The 26,983-nt window shown below is 41.3% G+C and overlaps 2 pseudogenes; one reads left to right on the top strand and one right to left on the bottom strand.

The window, feature by feature from the left end:
* Positions 1–2,362: 2,362 nt before the first annotated feature.
* LOC131748138 (germ cell-less protein-like 1 pseudogene) overlaps positions 2,363–26,983 on the bottom strand; it is a 55,449-nt pseudogene continuing 30,828 nt past the window's right edge.
* LOC131748137 (germ cell-less protein-like 1 pseudogene) lies at positions 5,294–6,829 on the top strand (annotated as a pseudogene).

Raw genomic sequence — 26,983 nt, forward strand, 5'->3', positions numbered from 1 at the left:
ATTTAAGAATTTAAAGCTAGTTGGGGAGGACAACAAAAGCAGATCTCTCAGTCAAGGTGCATTTCTGGACAAGTAGTCTCTGAATTTCCATAGTGAGGATACCTCTCTTTAGATGAAATGGCATCCTGGCATTCAGCTCAAGAAGAAGTGATTGGAAATTGCTTAGAGAGTTTATATAAAGGAAGTTATATTGTTACAGGAAAAATAAATAATAATTTTTACCTTTCTACTGAATCAATGACTTACTCTTTCCCCGAGTTTAATTATTTTTTTTTAAAGTGTAATGAAGTTTGTTGTTTGTAAGCGGTTAGATATACAGAGTATAATGCAACACTGCAAAGGGGGGCGGAATGAGAAATTAAGGGCAAACATCAAAGGATGCAACAGCAGCTTCCTGATTGAACTATTTCTTATAACTAACTCTTAGGTAAATACCACTCTAATATGCGTATGTGGGTTTGGGATAATGAAGGCTTTAAAACCTCCTTAAAGGGTAAAATTCAATAAATGAATGAATGAATGAAGAAAGAAAAACAAAGAAAGTCAAAAGTAATTTGTTCACTGGATGACAAAGGATAAAAACTCATTGGGAAGAGGAATATAAACAAACGATTAGGAAAATTCTTGTTTCAACTAAGTAAAACATTAAATCTGGTGATTATTCTTTTTAATTTATTTGTTCATCTTGTATGAACTTTTCACACTCTTTTCAAGCATGTATTTATTATTTGTATGGATTCTTAACCAGAGCTTTCCATTCTTTGACCTTCTTTAAGAGCAAAAATCACTCAATGAAATGCAAACATGTAGCACATGTGAAAGGGAATGGGATGGGGCCAGTTTCCAAGTTAGCAGTAATGAGAAACCAACATATTCAAATCATGACCCGTGTGTTTCCAGTTTTGTGACAAAAACACTTTCTACCTTATCCTATTGATTGACTGGCTTGGGCTGCTTGTCTTTTGATCCCATTTCCAGATGCCAAGTAATTCCCACTATAATCCAAAGGCATTCCATTCCAGAGGTTACCAGTCCTGTTCTTAAGTGGGAAAGAGTCTTTCCTAATGCAATTTGAACATCAAAGATTTCTGAAGAGCAAAGGCCATCAACTTGCTTAAAGTGTACTTTCTCTGGTGCATAAATAATTCATGACTGTATGCCACAGAAAAAAAATATATTTACTACAAGAATAATCTCACATAATTAATCTGCTTCCTTCCGCTCCACCCCCAATATAGGGTGTTATAAGATTTGAAATGTTTCTCTGGGGTTAAACTGCTAGGGAAGTTTAAGTCTAACTAACATCAAGATATGCTTACGTTCATAAAAAGAAATGAAATTGGGTTATTTGTAGTGAGGTGGATGGACCTAGAGTCTGCCATACAGAGTGAAGTAAGTCAGAAAGAGAAAAAACAAATGCCTTATGCTAACACACACATACGGAATCTAAAAAAAAATGTTTCTGATGAACCTAGGGGCAGGACAGGAATGAAGACCCTGATGTAGACAATGGACTTGGGGAGAAGGGGAAGGGGAAGGGGAAGCTGGGACGAAGTAAGAGAGTAGCATTGACATATACACAATACCAAATGCAAAGCAGATAGCTAGTGGGAAGCAGCTGCATAGCACAGGGAGATCAGTTTGGTGCTTGATGACCACCTAGAGGGCAGGGATAGGAAGGATGGGAGGGAGACACAAGAGGGAGGGGATATGGGGACATATGTATACATACAGCTGATTCATTTTGTTATACAGCAGAAACCAACACAACATTGTTAAGCAATTATGCTCCAATAACTATGTTAAAAAAGATATGCTTAGGTTGAAGAACAACCAATAAAAAGAAGATCATGAGTGTGGTCTGGGGCATATGCTCACATAGTGAGAGAGCATGGAAACCAAGTAGCAGCTCTAAATACACCAACTGAAAGAGAAGTGAAACTGTTACTTTAACATGCATTTACTCAAACTAAAGGAAACACATATTTTAAGAGAGTTTCACTAAGAGAAGTAGGGTAGGTAGGCTCATGGTTTCTCTCTAAAGTCAATAGCTCTTTGTCTAAACAAAAATGATGGGCGGGGCGGGGAGCGGGGCGATGGATCCTAAACCAGGAGGACAGGTTGCCAAGTTAAAAGCCCAAATGAGGGCTTCCCTGATGGCGCAGTGGTTGAGAGTCCGCCTGCCGATGCAGCGGACACGGGTTCGTGTCCCGGTCCGGGAAGATCCCACATGCCGCGGAGCGGCTGGGCCCGTGAGCCATGGCCGCTGAGCCTGCGGGTCCGGAGCCTGTGCTCCGCAGCGGGAGAGGCCACAACAGTGAGAGGCCCGCGTACCGCAAAAAAAAAAAAAAAAAAAAGCCCAAATGAGTTCTAGAGGTGTCTGGGGGGCTTCAAAATATGTCCTCTTCATATGCTCAGGTAAACAATCTCAAGTATTATGAGCTACAGTTCCACAAAGCCTCTGACAGAGTTGGTTATCAGAGATGGGCAATCCTGGTTGGTCCCACAGAAGGAGCTGGCATCTGGATCAAGCTGGTCATCCTTGACCCCTAGAAGGAGCTGCTCAGTTCTCTGAGCTTTTTTGCACGGGTCCTCCCTCTGGGCAATGCCCCTCTTGGTGGAGGTACAGGAAGTTACAGGACATATATGTGGGGAAAACCACATCTTGGTTTTCCAGGTTCACTACCTCTAACTCTTGATCCTTTCTCAGGGAAAGTATCTGGTATCCTGTGTCCTTCCTAAAAACGGCTCTCCCAGCACTGTCCAAGGAGGACCGGCACAGGTGGAACGCGACCTTTCTCTGCCAGAGTAAGCTGACACCGAGGCCGCAGGACTCGTTCAGTGCGCTGCACCGTAAAATGATGTGCTGGTTGGCATAGCACACCACCAGGCCCCAGCTGAAGTTGAAGCCTTCCCACCGCCAGCTGCACTGCTTGTCCCTGTGGAGCTGGCCCCCACACCACATGCTGTTCCCGTGGGGGTCGCACCCGTAGACGTCCATGGGCCAGAGCTTTCTGGTCTGCTCATCCCGGAGCAGGCAAGCCAATTCTCTTTGTACACTGGAGTCAGCCAAGTGGCACAGATCAGGGCATCATGGTGGATGACGCGTGCTGACGTCGGGTTCCAGATTATGTAGGCAAGCCGCAGCTGTTGGAACACTGGCCCGAAGGCTCTGCCCTGCTCGGTCTCCAGGAAAGGGGTGCCCTCCGACTCCGCCCTGGATCTGGCAAACCACGAGTTGGTGTCAGACAATAGGGCACTGCGCAGGGCTCTCCAAGTTGGCTGCAACTGCAAGAACATCCACTTTTTCATCATGGTGTACACGTCCATCTCCACCTCCATCACCAAGAGATCTGAAGAGGCAATGACCTCATTCATGAGACCAGGCTGACTTCTCACAATAGCTCCTCACTACGCTGGGTCATCATGTTTTCCAGCAGCCACTGAAGACACATACTCCTGATGTTCTGGCGTCCGTAGCTTTCAGCAGAGTAGTAGTAGCTGCACACGGTCTGGGCACTGACAGTCTCCTTCATGACCTCCCCGCACTGCTGAATCAGCTTGTCCAGCTGCAGCATGCTGGCTGTGGCCAGGATGGCAACGACTCGACCGGCTGGGATGCGCATGGAGTCTCGGTACAGGGAACCTAAAGCCTCGTGCAGTGCCTCATGATCGGTGTTATAGTCAGGCATCTGCAACTCTATAGTATCCATGGGTGTCTCCCGCCAAGCAGCACTGAACATGCAGCCTTTATGTAGATCCTGTTATCAGCTCCTCTGTAAAGCTGTAAAACAAAGAATATTTAGAATGTAACCTATGGTTATACTACACTATTCAAATTATGTAAACATTCTCCTTAGGCAGGGCCAAATGACCTTAGAGGCTTGCCATTTTCAAGAGGTTTTTGTTTATTTGTATTTTCCTATATATTGTACTTTCCTTGTCATTGAAAGATCCAGACTCTCTCTGCAACACCTCATTTATTTAGCCTATTACACTTGTCAGTGCAGTATTTAATATTATTCCTTTCCTCAAAAATGGAAAACCATCGCATTCATTCCTCATTTTCTTTCACTGTAAGTTTGTTACCTGCTAAGCCTTGTGTGTGGTGCTGGTAATCCAAAGTCCTTGCCTCCAACATTCAAAAATCTAGTGGTGAAAAATAATACAATGAAATAACTGCAGCCATACGGGGAGAAATGTTTGATCAAAGCCTGATGGGAGTACAGTTGAAGAAAGATATGTATCTGCCTTGGAGGTGTGAGAAATGGTGGTCTTTGATCCAGATTTCAGACCACGAGGAATGAGTAGTTGTTTGCACGAAACAAGAAAAGTGCCAACAGAGAGCACAAGATGTTCAAACAGGAGGAGTGGGAACAAAACTGAAAACATTTTAAAAAGCTAAAAGTATTTTGGGAACTTAAGATCTTGCCCCAAACTAAAGGTTGGTGTGCCTATGGAAAATGAAGGCACGAGCTCTGAGAAGCTGATTTGGATGCACATGTGCACACACGTGCACACAGGTGCGTGCACACACACACACAGTTCTAAATTATTCTATAACTGGCAATGCTATTTTAGAAAAAAAGTTAAAGACGAGGGCTTCCCTGGTAGCGCGGTGGTTGAGAGTCTGCCTGCCGATGCAGGGGACACAGGTTCGTGCCACGGTCTGGGAAGATCCCACATGCCGTGGAGTGGCTGGGCCCGTGAGCCATGGCCGCTGAGCCTGCGCATCAGGAGCCTGTGCTCTGCAACGCGAGAGGCCACAACACTGAGAGGCCCGCGAAACGGAAAAGAAAAAGAAAGTTAAAGGCCAAAGCAAACAAGTGGACAAATATTGCCACATTTATCACAAAAAAAATGGTTTCACAGCTCAAGTGATGAGAAAGCCTAAGAAGTTAATTATGGAAATTAAGGTGCCTAGAGTACAAAGCTGGGACCTAGATGTAATTCTCCATAAAGGAATGATCACTAACTGTTTTAGGTGGGGAAGAGCGAATTGTGTTCCTGAAATAAATGGAGAAAATTCGCACACAAAGGCCTCTGTTACACCATCATGCTATGAAGGGAGCCCAAAAGCAATCATCCCTGGAGGGAAAGATACAGAGCTATCCCTGGTATGGTTTGGCCATATACGGCGGGGTGGGGCCTAGTGGGTGTGGCGTAGCATGGCGTCCAAGAGGACGTTAGAGCAAACGTCATCTGTACCCAGCAGCACTCTGGGCTGAGCTAGTGCCCATGGCAACGGCGCCTGGAGCGGAAGCTTGTCCACTGCACCGCTGAGGTATAGGCCATGGAAACACGAAGCAGTCGGATGCCATGGCACTCGGGGGAGCGTGGCCCAGAGGAGCCAGGTGCCACTGGGGAGGAGGAGGAGGCTGAGGAGGCAGTAGTGGCAGAGAGAGAGGAAGGGAAGGAGAGCGAAGAGGCCAGACCCGCCACCAGTCAGGGGAGCCACAAGAGGAAGACAGGCCCCGGTGGGCCGCTCAGAAAAGTGTCCCACCGGAAACATGCTAAAGATAGTTCAGGGTCCGTTTATGAGGCACTCTTCCTGAGAGGAGAAGAGAGTGACGTGCGGATCCGCGCACTGGGGGGTGAGTGGAACTTGCATAGGGTCCACTTGTGCCAGTCAGGGTACTTTGCTAGTATGTTCAGTGGTGCTTGGCGGGAGATAATCATGGATACTATAGAGTTGCAGATGCCTGACGAGAACATTGATCGTGAGGCACTGCACGAGGCTTTCGGTTCCCTGTACCGAGACTCCATGCGCATCCCAGCCGGTCGAGTCGTCGCCATCCTGGCCACAGCCAGCATGCTGCAGCTGGACGAGCTGATTCAGCAGTGCGGGGAGGTCATGAAGGAGACTGTCAGTGCCCAGACCGTGTGCAGCTACTACTACTCTGCTGAAAGCTACGGACTCCAGAACATCAGGAGCATGTGTCTTCAGTGGCTGCTGGACAACATGATGACCCAGCGTAGTGACGAGCTATTGCGAGAAGTCAGCCTGGATCTCATGAAAGAGGTCATTTCCTCTTCAGATCTCTTGGTGATGGAGGTGGAGATGGACGTGTACACCATGCTGAAAAAGTGGATGTTCTTGCAGCTGCAGCCGACATGGAGTGGCCCGTGCAGTGCCCTATTGCCTGACACCGACTCGTGGTTTGCCAGGTCCAGGAGGGTTTCGGGGGGCACCCCTATCCTGGAGACCGAGCAGGGCAGAGCCTTCGTGCCAGTGTTCCAACAGCTGCGGCTTGCCTACATTATCTGGGACCTGAGGTCAGCACGCGTCATCCAACAGGATGCGCTTATCCCTGCCACTTGGCTGACTACAGTGTACAAAGAGCATTGGCTTGCCCCCGTGTGGACTGAGCAGACCAGAAATCTCTGGCCCATGGACGTCTACGTGTCCGACACCCAGGGGCACAGCATGCGGTGTGGGGGCCAGCTCCACAGGGACAAGCAGTGCAGCTGGCGGTGGGAAGACTTAAACTTCAGCTGGGACCTGGTGGTGTGCTATGCCAACCAGCACATCATTTTACGGTGCAGCGCACTGAACGAGTCCTGCGGCCTCGGTGTCAGCTTACTCTGGCAGAGAAAGTTCCCGTTCCGCCTGCGCCTGTCTTCCTTTGACAGGGCTGGGAGAGCCGTTTTCAGGAAGGACACAGGATACCAGATGCTTTCCCTGAGAAAGGATCAGGAGCTACAGGTAGTGAACCTGGAAAACCAAGATGTGGTTTTCCCCATATACGTGTCTTGTAACTTCCTGTTCCTCCACCAAGAGGGGCGTTGCCCAGAGGGAGGAACCCTGCAAAAACGCTCAGAGAACTGAGCAGCTCTTTACTGGGGTCAGGTACTACCAGCTTGGTCCATATGCCAGCTCCTTCTGTGGAACCAACCAGACTTACCCATCTCAGGTAACCAACTCTGTCAGAGGCTTTGTTGAACTGTAGCTCATAATACTTGAGATTGTTTACCTTAGCATATGAAGAGGACAAATATTGAAGCCCCCCAGACACCTCTAGAACTCATTTGGTCTCTTAATGTGGCAACCTGTCCTCCTGGTTTAGGATCCATTGACACTCCCCCCGCCCCGCCCATCATTTCTATGAAGACAAAGAGCTATTGACTTTAGACAGAAAATGTGAGCCTACCTGCTCTACTACTCTTAGTGAAACTCTCTTAAAGTTTGTGTTTCCTTTAGTTTGATTAAATGAATGTTAAAGTAACAGTTTCATTTCTCTTTCAGTTGGTGTGTTTAGAGCAGCTACTTGGTTTCCATGGTCTCTCACTATGTTAGCACACGCCCCAGTCCACACTGATTATCTTCTTGTTATTGGTTGTTGTTCAACCTAAGCATATCTTTTTTTAAACATATTTATTGGAGCATACTTGCTTTACAATGTTGTGTTTGTTTCTGCTGTATAACAAAGTGAATCAACTATATGTATACATATATCCCCATAACCCCTCCCACCCTTCTATCCCACCCGGCTAGGCTGTCATCAACCACCAAGCTGATCTCCCTGTGCTATGCAGCTGCTTCCCACTAGCTATCTGTTTTACATTTGGTAGTGTGTATATGTCAATGCTACTCTCTCTCACTTCGTCCCAGCTTACTCTTCCCCTTCCCCGTCTCCCCAAGTCCATTCTCTACATCAGCATCTTTCTTCCTGTCCTGCCCCTAGGTTCATCAGAACCACTTTAAAAAAAAATTCCATATATATGTGTTAGTATATGGCATTTGTTTCTCTCTTTCTCACTTATTTCACTCTGTATGGCAGACTCTAGGTCCATCCACCTCACTACAAATAACCCAATTTCATTTCTTTATGAATGTAAGCATATCTAGATATTAGTTAGACTTAAACGTCCCTAGCATTTTAACCCCAGAGAAACATTTCTAATCTTATAACACCCTATATTGGGGGTGGAGTGGAAGGAAGCAGATTAATTCTGTGAGATTATTCCTGTACTAAATATACTTTTTCTGTGGCATACAGTCATGAATTATTTATGCTCCAGAGAAAGTACTCTTTAAGCAAGTTGATGGCCTTTGCTCTTCAGAAATCTTTGATGTTCAAATTGTATTAGGAAAGACTCTTTCCCACTTAAGAACAGGACTGGTAACCTCTGGAACGGAATGCCTTTGGATTATAGTGAGAATTACCTGGCATCTGGAAATGGGATCAAAAGACAGGCAGTCCAAGCCAGTCAATCAAAAGGATAAGGTTGAAAGTGTTTTTGTCACAAAAGGAGAAACACACTAGTCATGATTTGAATATGTTGGTTTCTGACTACTGCTACCTTGCAAACTGGCCCCATGCCATTCCCTTTCACATGCGCTACTTGTTTGCATTTCATTGAGTGATTTTTCTGGTTAAAGGAGGTCAAAGAATGGAAAGCTCTGTTTAAGAATCCATACAAATAATAAATACATGCTTGGAAAGGGGGTGAAAAGTTCATAGAAGATGAACAAATAAATTAAAAAGAATAATCACCAGATTTAATGTTTAACTTAGTTGAAACAAGAATTTTCCTTACCGTTTGTTTATATTTCTCTTCCCAATGAGATTTTATCCTTTGTCATCCAGTGAACAAATTAGTTTTGACTTTGTTTTTCTTCATTCATTCATTCATTTATTAAATTTTACCCTTTAAGGAGGTTTTAAAGCCTTCATTATCCCAAACCCACATAGTAGTATTAGAGTGATATTTACATAACAGTTAGTTATAAGATATAGTTCAATCAGGAAGCTGCTGTTGCATCCTTTGATGTTTGCCCTTAATTTCTCATTCTGCCCCCCTTCCCAGTGTTCCCTTATACTCTGTATATCTATCCAACTACAAACAATAGACTTCATTATATTTTTTTAAAAAAATTAACTAAACTAGGGGAAAGTGTAAGTCATTCATTCAGTAGAAAGGTAAAAATTGTTATTTATTTTTTCTGTAACAATTTCACTTGCTTTATATAAACTCTCTAAGCAATTTCCAATTACATTTTCTTGAGCTAAATGCCAGGATGACATTTCATCTAAAGAGAGGTATCCTCACTTGGGAAATTCAGAGACTACTTATCTAGAAATGCACCTTGAGTGAGAGATCTGCTTTTGTTTTCCTCCCCATCTAGCTTTAAATTCTTAATTGCATTTTTCTGTTTACAATAGACAGATGTTCAATAATGTACACACAGTGACAGCTGAAATACACTCATTTAATAAACATTTAAACTCTCACAGTCATAACTGTTGCTATTTGCCAGTTTGGGCAATTTTTCCAATATTAGTCCCTATTTTTTGACTTCATTTTTTTTCTTTTGTTTTTGACTGCTAAGGATGAGGAGGAAAGCTTCTCCCACCTTGACACTCACTGTGTTTTTTAGCCTGTTAGTCAAGGCGTGGGGAGATGGGGAGATTTGAATACCCAAAAGATCCTTAAGTCACTGAAAAGTATTCATCACGTAAACACAATGCATTGCATTGGTGATACGTGTCAAGTAGTTTTTTTAAAAAATAAAAATAATACAAGGTGATGGTAAAAATAGGAATCTATAAGCAACTGATTGTTTTGATGAACATGTTTGAAGCACATGGAATTTTATGAAGAACGGTGACTACAAGTGAATTAAAATTTTCCAAGCAGTCACGAAGAGCATGTTTGGATGAAGGCAAGTGTCTGAGTATCATCCACCAGCAGGTGAGCAGACTTCCGGTAAGAGGTACATTCTCCAAAATGGTATCCCCTAGTCATATGTGACTATTTAAATTGATTAAAATTAAGTAAAATTGAAAATTCAGTCTCGCAGTCTCACTAGTGACATTTGAAGTGCTCAGAAACTGTGTGTAAACAGTTGCTACTGCGATGCGTGCCGCACAGATATGGAACATTTCTATCAGTGCAGAGAGTTCTGTTGGATGGTGCTGTTCTATCATTAGTTGCCCCAAGTAAATTTTACATTTCTTTCTACTTCTGAATACGTAGGTTGTCTGGATAAACTCAAAGTGGGTTGATGATGTTTGTGGGTGTGAGGAGGAGTTAGAAAAATGGAAATACAAAGTGGTCACGTTCCAATTTGCAGGGTCTCATCAGGATCAAATTCGTCTCACCGTGCTTGTTGAGATGTTATTGGAGGCTGGGACCTGGGCTTGAGGAAGGTTGATAGCCACCAACAGGGGTGGTTTCTCCTGAAGCACTGTCCTCTGAAATCAGAGGAATTTGGGTCTTATCTTCTGTGGCCCATAGAGCATGTGACCTGGTAGTCAGACCATCATCTCCATCTCATTGTCCAAAACTCAAACTTTTCCTTCCTTCTCCCATTCCACCTTCGTGAAAATCTATGTTCAATATATTTTATGTTTGATTTCTTTTTTCACTGTTCATCTTGTTAATATCTCCACCAGTATGCCAGCCCTCTTCTCAGTCTCAAGGCCTTGTAATTGCCGGTTGAAAGGATACAAAATAAATGTCTTTGTGAACTGAGAGTTATGTTAGAAATATTAGCATGTGGGGTTATTGTAGTAAACACACCTGATTCTTCGTTTGGCTTCGTTATCAACTTTAACGTGACACAATATGTCAATGCCTCCTAGCTAAGGACCACCAGGAACACATTTGTAGTTGAACAAGCTGGGTTTACGTTTCCTTGTTGTGAAGGAGAACACACACAGTGAGGAACTGTGGGCCATATAAGTAAGAGGGTGATAGAAAAAGGATATTAAAACATTCGGACATATTTTAGGTGATTTGGGTGAGGTCTTAGGGAAGCAGAGTTTTGCTCTTGATTGGATACTGTCAGGAAGACAGGTATTCCTATGACTGAGTATCTTCATAAACTTCTTGTAGAGAGTAGATTACGGTGAGGGTAAAGCTGCAATTGGTAAAAACAAACAAAGCAAAAAAAAAAAAAAAAAAAAAAAACCCAACTAGCTGTCTCTCATATTAGCTAGGAGAGGGACATATGGTGATTTGTACTGTGATCTTGCTTTTGTCTGTGCTTAGAAAAAGAAAATTATGAAGTGGCCTTTGTTGTGTCTCACTTTATCATGATCTCCGAGTGCAGAGATCTCATGATCTCATCTGAAGTTGGCATTCCGTGAGATTTTTTAATGTCTACTGGGAGAATCACATGCCCTAGCCTGGATGTCAAGAGCCATTTTTAGTAGCCCCCTTTGGCCACAAGACCTTAATCCATGTAATCTAGCCTCCCACCATTGCTCTGATTTTGCTGGTGAGGAATTTATTTAGAGAATGTAGTCTTTAGTTGGACATGGGTTGATCTCTCCCCTGCCTTTCGTTGTAAAATGCATCATTGAATGATCTGATGTGACATTAGCTGTGCAATAGCATTTAAGACTCTGGACAGGTTGCTCTGGCCAACTGCAAAACAAGTAATCATACAAAATACAATAAGTATTAGTCCTTGTAACAAGTCTTGAAGTCAAGGGCCTAGATTATAAAAACCAGGCAATGAATCCAGCTGCGTTCACTTCTGATAGCCACATGACTTTTGTCAGAATCAAAGACAAGTTTGGGGCCATCCTTGCTAGTTATTATTTTCTCTAATGTGAGGATAGCAGGTCACAAAGCATATATGAAGAGGGAGCCAGTTACTCTTCCTGGGAGATTTTTAAAAAGAAATTGGTTTGACTGTTACTGGATAATCCCCTCCCCCACCCAGCCACCCCAGGTGAACAAGATCTGCTGGAATGTTCAGTTTTACATATCTGAAAGTCTCTAACAATTATCCTGAACACACAAGATAAGTTAGCATATGCCATATGGGTGTTTTACAAGATGTTATGTAAGAAAGAGTACCCCAGTGTGGCACAGACTATATCCGGAGTATAAGTATCATTTATCACAGCAAGAGAAAGCCAATTTTGTGTTCCTCAAGGCAAACAAACTGTATTTAGCAGAGTTAACCAGTTGCACAAAGCAGGCTGACTATCATGAACAAACGGAATACCATGAGGAAATTTGACTCTCAGGGCCAGGATGGCCCCAATATTGGAGCCTACTCCTGTTTGAGTAGGACTTGCTTATAGGATTGTAATCACCTCAGCAGGAGGTCAGTGTCCAAATTTCAAAGTCTGGAGGTTGGGATTAATGCTGTAAGGCAAACTGACAAATCAGAAGGGGCCTTCAAAAAGAAATCTGCCTTGAAGAGTGTTTAAAGGAGCAGCATTTGTGTCTTTTGTCTGCAGGGTCTGATTGGGAATGTTAGATGTTTTTCCTTAAGTGGTAGAAGGAGATCACAGGAGTAAAAAAAATAATTCAATAAAGATAAGGGAAGGTCACAGTACTGTGCTAGAAGACATCACAGTGTAATGATAGACAATATTAATAGTAGAGTAAAGGAGGAGAAAAAGGTCTTATAGAATCAGAAAATTAATCTCATTCTGTCATCTTGGGAGGAATCTGTCCACTTCTGAAGTCAGTGTCACCTAGAAGACTGCTAAGAATCCTCAGTTTAAGGTCTTCGGATGGAGTGGATATCCAGTAGACAGGGGGATGTGATGAGGAACCACTCAAGGATCAACACTCTGGAGTTTTACTGATGCTAGTTGTTAACAGTACCTGGTAAGACTTTTTATTTTAACCTACGCTCAAGGGCAGATTCTTCTGACACTTATTTCAGAAGACCAAGTCTCCAGGTTGCAGATCATGTAAAGGCTGTTTATGTAAGTGTTTTGTAGATTTGCTTATATCTGTGTGATAAAGCTGGAAGTATCACATGAGATCTTTCAAGTAATTAACCCTATCAGCTTGTAAAAACAGTACAATCCAAAATTGAGGATGAGGTTCCCAAGTGTATGGGCTGGTCTGATATGAATTAATAAGTAGATAAATTGTGAGTCCCAGATGGGGTTGATCTTACAGACATGAAATTTAATGGTAATATTTGAGACCATGGAAAAGTTTTGAAGGGCTTTACCAATTTTAGTGTTAGCATTCCGTATTTATGGTGGATTACACTTTTATTATAGAAATGGTCAGTCTGTTTCTATTTGATTTAATTTTGGTGGGTTTGAGAAAATTATTTATTTCATCTGTTTTAAAGTCAAGTAATTCAAATTAATTCAAATTAAGTCATATGCTACTTACACAAATATCTACTTATCCGAATGATTACTTCTTTTGTCATTCCTAATATCTTTTACTTGCATCCCTCTGTCTGTCTCTCTCTCTCTCTCAGTGACCGTTGCTATACATTTATCCATTTCTTTTGCATTTCCTAACAACAAGCGTTTGGTTTGCTTGAACTTCTTTATGGATTTTTTTCTTCTTTTCTCTTTATTTAATTTTGATAAATGTTCCTTCCTCCCACTTTCTTGCATTTATTCTGTTCTTCTCATTCTTATTTCATATTTCGGTGGCCTAGCTCATTAATCTGTGGTCTTTCTGCTTTTCTAATACAAGCATTTGGTGTTATGAATGTCCCTCAAACTACCATTTGGTTGTATTCCACAAGATTTTATAGGTGCTATTTTCATTTTCATTTGGTTGCAATATTTCCTAATTTCCATTATGATTAATAATTACAATTTATCCCTTGTTGGTCATATATATCACTTGATTCAGGTCGCATTTTTAAATGTTCCCACCCCAAGTGTTTTTTTCTGTTTTCCTTGGGTTATTATTTCTTAACTTAATTACATTGTGTTCAGAGAATGTGGTTTCCATCTTCACAACTCTTTTTTGAATATTGCTGACTTATTTGTGGCCTAGTGTATGATCAGCTTTCCTAAATGTTCCAATTGTGCTTCCAAAGAATATATATTCTCTAATCTTTGGACCTAGTATTCTGTACATACCCATTAGACCAAGATTTTAATAGGTTCTTCAAATCTTCCTTATCGTTGCTCATAGTTATTGTTTTCTTAATCGATCAGTAACTGAGAGAGACACTAAAAGTTCCCACTCTGTGAATTTGTGAAATTCAGTGAATTTTTGGCATATGTATATTTTGAGCCTTCAGAATTATAATCACACTCATTAGCCCTGAATCCCTCTTTTTAATCATTTAAGAACTGGAATAAGCATTTAAAAAATGTTCACAACTATATACTTTTGACCCTTCAATGCCCTTATGATTTAGATAGTGCTCTTTGAACGATCATACGGCTCCATTTTGAATTTTTCCTAGTAAACTGTAGTTTGCAGTTGTTTCTGTCATCTTATTTCAGCATCCTATTTATTGTGATTTTCCCCCTATACTTCTCATGTATTATTCTCTTTTTCTGTTTTGTAATGCACTGATTGAGTCTCTGTTGGATGGACTGAGTGTTCTTTAGTACCTTATTCCCTCTAGTGGTTTGGAAGTAATATATCTTATTTCTATTTCTCAATAAATGGGTGAAGTCCCCATGACATTTTAACATTCTCTCCGATGTTGCCACCTCAGGTGTGATGCTATGTGTAAATACTTGTTCGTAGACTGCTTTACCCTAACCCAGTGTTCCTTAGGGCACATTTAAGACATCAACACAATCTAATGGACACCATGACAAAGATTTAAATCCAGTTGTTCTGATTTGGAGGTGGAAGGGTTGTAGTAGAGCAGGGAGCTAACATTTACTGAACAGCCTTAATATTCCAAGCACTTTATATGCATGTTTCTCATTTGACCCTCACAAACACCATACCAGGTAGGCATTCTTATATCCTCATTCAAAATGGGAAAAGTGAGAATCAGAGAGCTTAACCTTTCCCTCATGACATAGCTAGTAATTTCTGGAGTGAATCTAGGTCCCTTTCACTGTAAACATCAGGGGCTTCCCAATATCCCACATTGTCTTCAAAGGTAGCTACATAGACCGTAGCCACATGAGGGCTCTCACACTGAACAGTTAAACTTATGAGACCCCGGGCCATGTTCAACCATAGCAAAGTGACCTTTTATTTGCCTCACAACTCAACTTTTTTTTCCCCTCAAGACTGCCACTGCCACACAACTGCAGATAATTCACCTTCCATCGATTCCTTTCAGCAAACTTGAAGGACACATAAGCATTTCCCATTTGGGGGACACATTTGCCAGCTTATCTGTAAGGTTTTGCCAAACATGTGGTTTCACCATGCCTAGCCTGGAGAAGGGGCACATGTCAGATAGGTATATGTGGGGTTTGGGTATGTAGAAGAAACAACCCCGTGCATGCATGACACTTTCAGTATGGGACCACTCCAGGGATTTCTATCAGCCTGCATCACATTTCTTTCGTAGAGCCCGTAATGAACTTCTGCAATCCTTCTAGGAGCCACACATTTCAACAGGCCTCCTGTTGAGATCCATGAGCCTCTTTTCGCCCATTGGGCTTCAGCGCACCTTGTTAGCTTCGCTCAGCTTCCAAAGACCTAAGAGGTACAGTGTCTGGGTTTGGAAGGTTCAAAAGTAATCGCTGCATGTGTCCCTCACAAGGGATCGCCTTCTGGTCACTGAAGGAGCACTCTCGGGAAACCTTGGTGCCGAGTGCTGACATCAAAAGGATCCCGTTCCTTAGGGCCGTCTTCATGACAGGCAGGTGGAGAAAGCACAAGCTGCCCCTGGGCCTGAGGTCCCCGCTTGTGTGGAGCTTCAATTCAAAGGCAGGTGCCTCTCCAAAGGCTTGGTGGGGAAGCCTCTGAAAAGACCCAGGTTTTGCCTGTACCACTAGGCTCATTGGTCAAAGAGTGAATGAAATTTGTGTTCCACATGGGCCATCCACCTACTGAGCGAAAGTACCATCCTTTGCCAAGGTGGGCAAGCAGCACTTGGCCATGTGCCTTTAAAAGCTTTTGCTCCCTGTGGGCTTCAGAACCGAGCGCTTAGTGCAGCTTATGGGATCCCTTGTGGAAACCGGGTACCACAGTTCTCCAATAGGTTTCACTACATTCTAGACCCTTGGCCTATGTGTTTCTTGCACGAAAAGCAACATGGTATACCATGGCTTCCGTCTGGCCCACCTCAGTCATATGCATTTCTGAACTGGGGACAAACTCTTTCCCCTTGCCACGGTTGAGTCCTCCCTTGCAATGGACTTGAGGACACAGTGCCAAGAAGAGTTTTCAATGTTACCTCCTGTGATTTTAACCGCTTTGTATGAACACAAGTCACCTCACTCCCCAGTCAGTAAGGACTTCCCGCACTCAAGGAAGAGCACGAACACAGGATTTCTTTCCCGCATGCAGCAATGAACCAACTACTGCCTTCCTTGTAGCAGCACTATCTTCCAACTTGCTTTTGAAAGGCTTTCTCATCCCGTCCCCTGGAAAACCCTTCGCTAAGCTCCACCTCCAAGAAGCATGCACAAATGATAAGTGTTTAACACACAGCACTCATCACTGCGGGTGTCACTGCACTCAGTATGACCTTCTATTGTTGAAGGGACCCTCGTGGGACAAACGCTTGCAAACCCTTCTGCCTCCACAGTGCTTCGCATTGGAAACCGGCAATGTTTTGTGGTTATGTGCTCAACCTGCCAGCCTGCTGCCAGTGTCTACAGATTGCTCCATGAGAGCAGAGTGTTTTGAGGGAGCCGATGAACCACAATGGCAGAGGGTGACTGTGACTGAAGACACTGCATGCTCCCTGGACCAGTGTCCAGTTCCCTTTATACTGAACGAATTTTGCATTTGAAATTCCCTTCATCAAGAATCTCAGGTACACTTCCCATTTACCCTGTAAAAAACTGCCTTCCTAGGAAGTTTGAAAGGCTGTCACTAGTTATCACCCTGAGAAACAAGGAGCGTAGTGCTGGTTGCACTAACCGGGGACTGGCGTGTTGGGAAAAGGGGCGCAAACCTTTCAGAACCTGCATGGAACGGGCCGGCTCATAAGTGCCTGATCCCTTAAGAATCGTGGATGTCACATTGCTTTCACCTAGCTCGTCAGATGCACGTGCACATCTGGGGAAGGACCCTGGCCGTGCACTCTGTGCAAGGCTACATTCACTCCATTTGGAATATTGAACACCGAGCTCAGTGAAGCACGAAGGCACCTCCGGCGAAAGTGCTATTTCCAGGTCTACCAAATAATTCACTCCCATATGGAACTCTGTGCCTAAGCTCCAGATCCAGAAAGGGCCAGATGCCTAAATTCCTTTCACCTAGCTTTAAGGACACATACTTGCTGTCCATAAGGGAGACACGTTTGCCAAGCCATCAGTAAGGCTTTCCCAAACACACAGCCTCCAATATTGGGGCCATCCTGGCCCTGATAGTCAAATTTCCTCATGGTATTCCGTTTGTTCATGATAGTCAGCCTGCTTTGTGCAACTGGTTAACTCTGCTAAATACAGCTTGTTTCCCTTGAGGAACACAAAATTGGCTTTCTCTTGCTGTGATAAATGATACTTATACTCTGGATATAGTCTGTGCCACACTGGGGTACTCTTTCTTACATAACATCTTGTAAAACACCCATATGGCATATGCTAAGTTACCTTGTGTGTTCAGGATAATTGTTAGAGACTTTCAGATATGTAAAACTGAACATTCCAGCAGATCTTGTTCCCCTGGGGTGCCTGGTGGGGAGGGATTATCCAGTAACAGTCATACCAATTTCTTTTTAAAAATCTCCCAGGGCTTCCCTGGTGGCGCAGTGGTTGAGAATCCGCCTGCCAATGCAGGGGACACGGGTTCGTGCCCCGGTCCGGGAAGATCCCACATGCCGCGGAGCGGCTGGGCCCGTGAGCCATGGCCGCTGAGCCGCTGCGTCCGGAGCCTGTGCTCCGCAACGGGAGAGGCCACAACAGTGAGAGGCCCGCATACCACAAAAAAAAAAAAAAAAAAAAAAAAAAAAAATCTCCCAAGAAGAGTAACTGACTCCCTCTTCATATGTGCTTTGTGACCTGCCATCCTCACATTAGGGAAAATAATAACTAACAAGGACGGCCCCAAACTTGTCTTTGATTCTGACAAAAGTCATGTGGCTATCAGAAGTGAATGCAGCTAGATTCATTGCCTGGTTTTTATAAGCTAGGCCCTTGACTTCAAGACTTGTTTCAAGGTCTAATACTCATTGTGTTTTGTATGATCACTTGTTTTGCAGTTGGCCAGAGCAACCTGTCCAGAGTTTTAAATGGTATTGAACAGCCAATGTCACATCATAGCATTCAACAATGCATTCTACAAAGAAAGGAGCGGGAGAGATCAACCCATGTCCAACTAAAGACTACATTCTCTAAATAAATTCCTCACCAGCAAAATCAGAGCAATGGTGGAAGTCTAGATAACATGGATTAAGGCCTTGTGGCCAAAGGCGGGTACTAAAAATATGTCTTCACATCCAGGCTAGGGCATGTGATTCTCCCATTAAACATTAACAAATCTCACAGAATGCCACCTTCAGATGAGATCATGAGATCTCTGCACTCTGAGATCATGATGAACTGAGACACAAGAATGGCCGCTTCATAATTTCTTTTCTAAGCACAGACAAAAACACGATGACTGTACAAATCAACATATATCCCTCCCCTTGCTAATATGATTGACAGCCAGTTGGGGGGTTTTGTTTTTCTGCTTTGTTTGTTTGTTTTCAACAATTGCAGCTTCAACCTCAGTCTAATCTATTCTCTCTATACAAGAGGTTTATGAAGATACTCAGTCATAGGAATACCCTGCCTTCCTGATAGTATTCAATCCAGATCAAAACTCTTCTTCCTTAAGACCTCACCCAAATCACCTAAAAAATGTCTGAATGCTTTAATATCCCTTTTCTATCACCCTCTTACTTATATGGCCCACAGTTCCTCATTGTGTGTGTTCTCCTTCACTGCAGGGGAAAGTAAAACCAGCTAGTTCAAATACAAATATGTTCCTGGTGGTCCTTAGCTGGGAGGTGTTGAGATATTGTATCACGTTAAACTTGATAAATAAGCAAAACAAAGAATCAGATGTGTTTACTACAATAACCCCACATGCTAATATTTCTACCATAACTCTCAGTTCACAAAGACATTTATTTTGTATCCTTTCAATGGGCAATTACCAGGCCTTGGGACTGAGAAGAGCACTGGCATACTGGTGGAGATATTAACAAGATAAACATTAAAAACAGAAATCAAACATAAAATATATTGAAAATAGATTTTCATCATAGTGGAATGGGAGAAGGAAGGAAAAGTTTGAGTTTGGGGCAATGAGTTTGAGATGATGGTCTGACTACCAGGTCACATGCTCTATGGGCCACAGAAGATAAGACCCAAATTCCTCTAATTCCAGAGGACAGGGCTTCAGAACAAACCATCCCTGTGGGTGGCTACCAACTTTCCTCAAGCCCAGGCCCCAGCCTCCGTACCATCTCAACAAGCTCGGTGACACAAATGAGATCCTGATGAGGCCCTGCAAATCAAAACGTGACCACTTTGTATTTCCATTTTTCTAACTCCTCCCTACCTCCACAAACATCATCAACCCACTTCGAGGTTATCCAGGCAACCTATGTATTCAGAAGTAGAAAGAAATGTAAAATTTGCTTGGGGCAACTGATGATAGAACAGCACTATCTAACAGAACTCTCTGCACTGATAGAAATGTTCCATATCTGTGCTGCACACAGTGCTGTAGCCAGTGTTTACACGCAGCCACTGAGCACTTCAAATGTCGTGAGACTGACTTAATTTTCAATTTTACTTAATTTTAATCAATTTAAATAGTCACATATGACTAGGGGCTACCATTTTGGAGAATGCACCTCTTACAGGAAATCTCCTCACCTGCTGGTGGACCATACTCAGCCACTTGTATTCATCCAAAGCATGCACTTCATGACTGCTTGGAAAATTTTAATTCACTTAGACTCACTGAACTTCCTAAAATTCCATTTGCTTCAAACATGCTAATGAAAACAGTCAGTTGCTTGTAGATTCCTATTTTTACAATCGTCTTGTATTATTTTTATTGTTATTTTTAAAATAATTGCCAGGTATCCCCAATGTAATGCATTGTGTTTATGTGATGGATACTTTTCAGAGACTTAAGGATCTTTGGGGTATTCAAATCTTTGCATGAATTTGCCCAGGTGGTTTTTAATCCCTTCCACTGCATCATATTACCTTGCTAATCTTTAAAGCAAGATTGATAGTTGAGTTTTGCTACAATATGGTGTGAAATTATTCTTTGTTGTTTTATCTCAGAATCTAATCAAAACAATCGATGTGGAAAATGTGTTCACAGACTAAACCCAAGTTTCCCTTGCAAAGTGATTTGTTTTAGAACAAATCTTTCAAAGACTGTTCATATATCAATTGTCTATTTGTTGTCTAAATAAATGAGGTGAATTTTAGTTCTCTTGCCTACTAGAGAAAACGCCGCCTATCTTTAGAACATCAGGAACAGACAAATTTGATTCCTGAAACTTAAACAAATAAGTGAGGAATAACTTTCAGCCAACGTCTTGGTTGTTATCTCCTTACCAACATCAATGTCTTTCTATTTATTTATTCATATGAGCAAGGAAGCTACAGTTCGATTAATATTGGTTGCCTGGACCATAAGTTCGATTTTGTTCCTTTGTAGATTGCAGCACCTTTGAGATTTCCATGTTGTGGGGCCGACCGTTGCCTATAGTTCTGGATTCAAAGAAGAGGTCTGTGAATTTGAGACTCTATGACATTTAGATGTTAACGGGAGTCAAGCAAGTAAACCTTGGAACATGGGGCAGGTGACACACCCCTTTCAAGAGATTTATCCTGAATAAAGGGAAGGGCATCCAGGCCCAGGTAGCAGAGTGGACAAAGAAAGGGTGGAACCTTGTGTGGGCTCATGAAATTTGAATGTCTTAGAGTCATGTTACTAGCTAAACAAGTGATGACATTGGAACCTTGGATCTTCTTTCAATCCACTTATTTCAGTGTTTATCTTACCTCAATTCAAAATTTTATGTTTAATCCCATGTTTTGTGTTGTGTACCTATATAAAATAGGTGTATTGTGCTATTTTATCTCTCATCAGTCAGCTTCATGTCCAAATTCTGTGGTTGAGACTTTGCAAGCACCTTCCTGTAGACCCTGTGCATAGACACTTCTTCTTGCTTTTCTTTTCCTCTTAAAGAAGATGGTTTTCTTTTTCTAGCACATGATGGATCTTTCATTAAAATTCCCGTGTCATCTCTGTGCTGTTTATATATAGACCCTTTCCACAGTAGCATAATTTACACTTGTGTGCTGTCTTTGTCCATCCCACCTACATCCCTGGGACACCGCTTTTTCCTTCATGAGCCACTGTTTATTTGTGTCTCTTAAGTCTTTGAACATGAATGCTAACCTTTATCTTTTTATAGCATCTGTCTCCGGGACACCACCAGAAGGGAACCTAAGAGTAGAGGGTTTGTGTACTGAATTGTAATAACCTTTCATTCCTGTCTCTGTAAGACAGGCAGAGACAGAGACAGACTATCAAAAGATGTAACAGACCAGAGGCAGAAACAGCCAGACAGGACAAACCTAACAGAAAAACAGAGACAGCTGGTTGGGCAGGCTGAGAAATCCCAACAGATGGACAGAGCCAGATATTACACCTCATCCCCAAGAAGAGACAGGTAGAAAGAGATACACAGAAAGGGGCAGACACAGGCAGATAGAAATAGATAGAGACAGAGACAGGGAGACAGAGAAAGACGGACCCAGAAAAGGACAGACTGACACATGTACAAAGTAAGACAGGGAGCGACAGTTACAGGTAGAGACAGGGTGACAGGCAGAGGCTGATAGACACAGATGGGAAGATAGAGACAGACTGAGAGACAGATGCAGAGACAGAGAAAGAGAGGCACATTGAAACGTAGACGTAGAGATAGTGATGGAGAGAGACAAAGACAGAGACAGAGAGAGAGGGAGAGAGGGAGGGAGGGAGAGAGAGAGAGGAGAGAGAGACAGAGACAGAGACAGATTGAGACAGAGACAGACCGAGACAGAAAGGGAAAGACAGAGACAGACAGATGGAGAAAGAGACACATGGACACAGAGAGATACCAATACAGACAGATTGAGAAACACCAGACTGACACAGAGACAGAGATAGAAAGATAGAGACCCAGACAGATACAGTCAGAGAGGCACAGATTGTCAGAGACAGAGCGAAACAGAAAGATAGGGACAGTAAGACGGAGACAGAGATAGACAGATATAGACAGACAGAGACATAGGCAGAGGTAGACAAAGACAGAGGTATATAGAGAAAGACAGGGATGCAGACAGAGACAATAGAGATGGAGATAGGGAATGACAGAGAGACAGAGACAGACATACAGAGGGGGAAAGACAGAGACAGCCATAAATCCTCAACATTGTCAAGGACTGCACTGTATCCCAAATGGATACATCTCCTTTGGTTGGTGTTTAGTTTGCTGTGATTTAGTGTAGATTTTTCCTGTAGCATTACCATGACTATACATCTGGTTCTGCCACCCCATCTCCCAACGCCTTGACTAAGAGGCTACAAAACAAAGTGAGTGTAACTGTGGGAGAAGCTTTCCTCCTCAACCAAAGCAGTCAAAAAAAATTAAAAATGAAGTCAAAACACAGTGACTGATATTGGATAAACTGCCCAAAGGGGCAAATAGCAACAGTCACGGATTGTGAGAATTTAAAAGTTTATTAAATGAGTGTATTTCAGCTGTCACTGTGTGCACATTATTGAACACCTTTCTATTATAAACACCAAAAAGCAATTTAAGAATTTAAACTTAGTTGGGGAGGAAAACAGAAGCAGATCTCTCAGTCAAGGTGCATTTCTGGATAAGTAGTCTCTAACTTTCCCAAGGGAGGATACCTCTCTGTAGATGAAATGGCATGCTAGCATTCAGCTCAAGAAAAAGTAATTGGAAATTGCTTAGAGAGTTTATATAAAGTAAGTGAAATTGTTACAGAAATAATAAATAATAAGTTTTACCTTTCTACTGAATCAATCACTTACTCTTTCCCTGAGTTTAATTATTATTATTTTTTAAATGTAATGAAGTCTATTGTTTGTAACTGGTTAGATATACAGAGTATAAGGCAATACTGGGAAGGTGTGCAGAATGAGAAATTAAGGGCAAATATCAAAGAATGCAACAGCAGCTTCCTGATTAAATTATTTCTTATAACTAACGGTTATGTAAATATTACTCTAATACTAGTATGTGGGTTTGGGATAATGAAGCCTTTTAAACCTCCGTAAAGTGTAAAAGTGAATAAATGAATGAATGAATGAAGAAAGGAAGACAAAGAAAATCAAAAGTAATTTGTTCACCGGATGACAATGGAAAAAATCTCATTGGGAAGAGAAAGATAAACAAACGGTAAGGAAAATTGTGGTTTCAACTAAGTAAAACATTAAATCTGGGGATTATTCTTTTTAATTTACTTGTTCATCTTGTATGAACATTACACACTCTTTCCAAGCACGTATTTACTATTTGTATGGATTCTTAAACAGAGATTTCCATTCTTTGACCTCCTCTAACCACAAAAATCACTAAATGAAATGCAAACAAGTAGCGCATGTGAAAGGGAATGGCATGGGGCGAGTTTGCAAGTTAGCAGTAATCAGAAAGCAACATATTCAAATCATGACTAGTGTGTTTTTCCTTTTGTGACAAAAACACTTTCTACCTTATCCTTTTGATTGACTGGCTTGGACTGCTTGTCTTTGATCCCATTTCCAGATGCCAAGTAATTCCTATTATAATTCAAAGGCATTCTGTTCCAGAGGTTACCAGTCCTGTTATTCAGTGGGAAAGAGCCTTTCCACGTACAATTTGAACATCAAAGGTTTTTGAAGATCAAAGGCCATCAACTTGCTTAAAGAGTACTTTCTCTGGCGCATAAATAATTCATGACTGTATGCCACAGAAAAAGTATATTTAGTACAGGAATAATCTCACAGAATTAATCTGCTTCCTTCCACTCCACCCCCAATATAGGGTGTTATAAGATTTGAAATGTTTTTCTGGGGTTAAAATGCTAGGAAAGTTTAAGTCTAACTAACATCAAGATATGCTTATGTTCATAAAAAGAAACGAAATTGGGTTACCTGTAGTGAGGTGGATAGACCTTCAGTCTGTCATATAGAGTGAAGTAAGTCAGAAAGAGATAAACAAATACCATATGCTAACACATATATATGGAATCTAACAAAAATATGGTTCTGATGAACCTAGGGGCAGGATAGGAATAAAGACACAGACACAGAGAATGAACCTGAGGACACAGTTAGGGGGAAGAATAAGCTGGGACGAAGTGAGAGACTAGCGTTGACATATATACACTACCAAATGTAAAGCAGATAGCTAGTGGGAAGCAGCTGCACAGCACAGAGAGATCAGCTTGGTGCTTTATGACCACCTAGATGGGTGTGATAGGGAGGGTGCGAGGGAGATACAAGAGGGAGGGGATATGGGGATATATGTATACATATAGCTGATTCAGTTTGTTATACAGCAGAAACCAACACAGCATTGTAAAGCAATTATACACCGATAAAGGTGTTAAGAAAATTTAAAACAAAGTAAAATAATTACCTTTGTGTAAAGTTTCAGAGGGGTTGAAAGTCAAAGAAGTAATGGTAAAATATGTACCGTGCAAACAGTACACATAAGAAAACTGAGCCAGCAAGTGCATAGTGTAAAAAATTGACTTCATGACAAGGAGTATAACTAGAGAAAAGAAGAAAACTTACAACAACAAATTGGCCATTTCTTTTGGGAATGTATAACAATTAAATAATTATAAATGTATATGCTCCTAATAACAAGGTTTCCAAAACATGAAGCAAAAACTGACAGAACTACAGTGAAAACAGACAAATCCATAATCATAGCTGGAGATTTTAACACCTATCTCTCAGTAAGTGATAGAACAACCAGAGAATATAGTAAGGGTATAAAAGACATGATAGAATTATCAACCACCTTGAACCTGTTGATATTTAAAGAACAACACACAGTATATGTATAGCTGATTCACTTTGTTATAAAGCAGAAACTAACACACCATTGTATAAAGATGTTAAAAAATAAAATAAAATAAAATTACTTGTACTTGGGAAAAAATAATAATAATAAAAATAAAGAACACCACACATAAGAATGGCAGAAACACATTCTTTCCAAGTGTACCTGGAAGCCTAACAGGCCAACCATATGCTTGAAAATTTTAAAAAGTTCGATAAATTTAATTTGATTGACATCTTACAGAGTCCATTTTCTGATCACAAAATTATTAAATTAGGAGTCACTAACTCTAAGATATTTAGAAATTTAACTACTCAGTTCTAAATAAACCATGGATAAAAGAAGAAATCACAAGGACGATTAGAAGATACACTGACTTATGCTCATAAAGATACATCAAATTTTGTGGGATGTAGCTAAGGAGGTTCTTGAGGGAAAATTATGGTTTTAAATATTTAGATTAGAAAAGAAAAAAGGTTTACAATTAATCTAAGGTTCTACTTTAAGAATATAGAAGAAAATGAGCAAATTAAACCCAAAGTAAATAGATGGTAGGTAATTATAAAGGTAAGAACAGATATAAATGAAACAGAAAATAAACAATAGTTTAAATTAACAAGGCAAAAATTTAGTTTTCTGAAAAAAATAAAAATATTGATAAATCCCTAGCAAGACTGACTAAGAAAATTGCCAGTATCTACAATAAATGATCTTATGGATGTTACATGAATCATGACAGAATATTATGAACAAATTTATGACAATATATCCAATAACTTAAATGAAATAGAAAAATTTCTTGGAAAACGAAACTTACCCAAACTGGCATAAGATGAAATTAAAAAGAAGAGTAGCTCTATATCTTTTGAAGACACGGAGTTTGATATCATAAACTTTTCCTCAAATAGAACTCCAAAACAAATAATTAGCTGGTGAATTCTATCAAAAGTGTATTCAATAAATAATACCAACCCTACCACACCTTCTCAAAAAACAGATGAAGAGACAACTCCCATCTTGTTTTTATGAGGTCAGGAGAATCCTGAAACCAAAACCTGACAGGGACATACCCACCCCACCACCCCAAAAAATCAGTAACCAATAACCCTCATTAACATAGATGTAAGTTTTTCACAAAATATTTGTAATCCAAATCCAACAATATATGAAAAGGACAATGCATTTGACCAAATGATGATTATCTCAGAAATGTAAATTTTAGCATTCAATTATCAATGAATGTAACACGTCATATCAACAGAATAAAGGAGAAAAGGAATCATCTCAATAGGTGCAGAAAGAACATCTTACACAATTCAACATGCATATATATATAAGAACTCTCAGCAAACCAGAAGTAGAGGGAATCCCCATCAACCTGATAAAGGCATCTATAAAAATTCTAATGTTAACATCATACTTCATGATGACATAGTTGTTGCTTCCCCTCCAACACTGGGAACATGCAAGGATGTGCACGCTCTTTTTTTTTCTAAAATAAAAAAAGAACTGTAAATAAATATTTAACTCTAGTTTGCTGGTTTGATTTTCATTGTGGCACAGGTGAGCAGTTCCAAAACCATTTTTTGTATTGAAGACTTGAAGAAAAGAATAAATGCATTGAGAATAATGGGAAGAAGGAGCTACAAATACAGAAAGTGAGAAGCATGCATTACATACAGCCTGTAGTTTTGGACTGGAAGTACATGTATCAGTTTTAAAACATGGTTTTTGACACTGACAAAAATAAATGTCCGTGTCTATGTTTCAACAGAGATAGAAATAGACAGAGATATACAAGCACACATGTGTTCTCCACTAAAAGGAACTAAGACCCCTTGGAGAAATGACAGACTGCAGGGCTGGGACAGGAAAAGTACAGGGGGAGCCTGGAATATCGGATTGAATCAGCTAGGGAAGCAAGCGCTCAGGAAGTGACTGGATCATGCCAAATTACACAGGAGTTATGATTAAGGGGCTCAGGCTTGATAAACCTGGAACAATTTGAATGTCAAAATAACTATTCATAGATTATAGTTATAGTTAGTGTTTATAACTAAACAGTAT

This window comes from Kogia breviceps, chromosome X (genome assembly GCF_026419965.1).
Source record: "Kogia breviceps isolate mKogBre1 chromosome X, mKogBre1 haplotype 1, whole genome shotgun sequence".
Taxonomy (NCBI): domain Eukaryota; kingdom Metazoa; phylum Chordata; class Mammalia; order Artiodactyla; family Physeteridae; genus Kogia; species Kogia breviceps.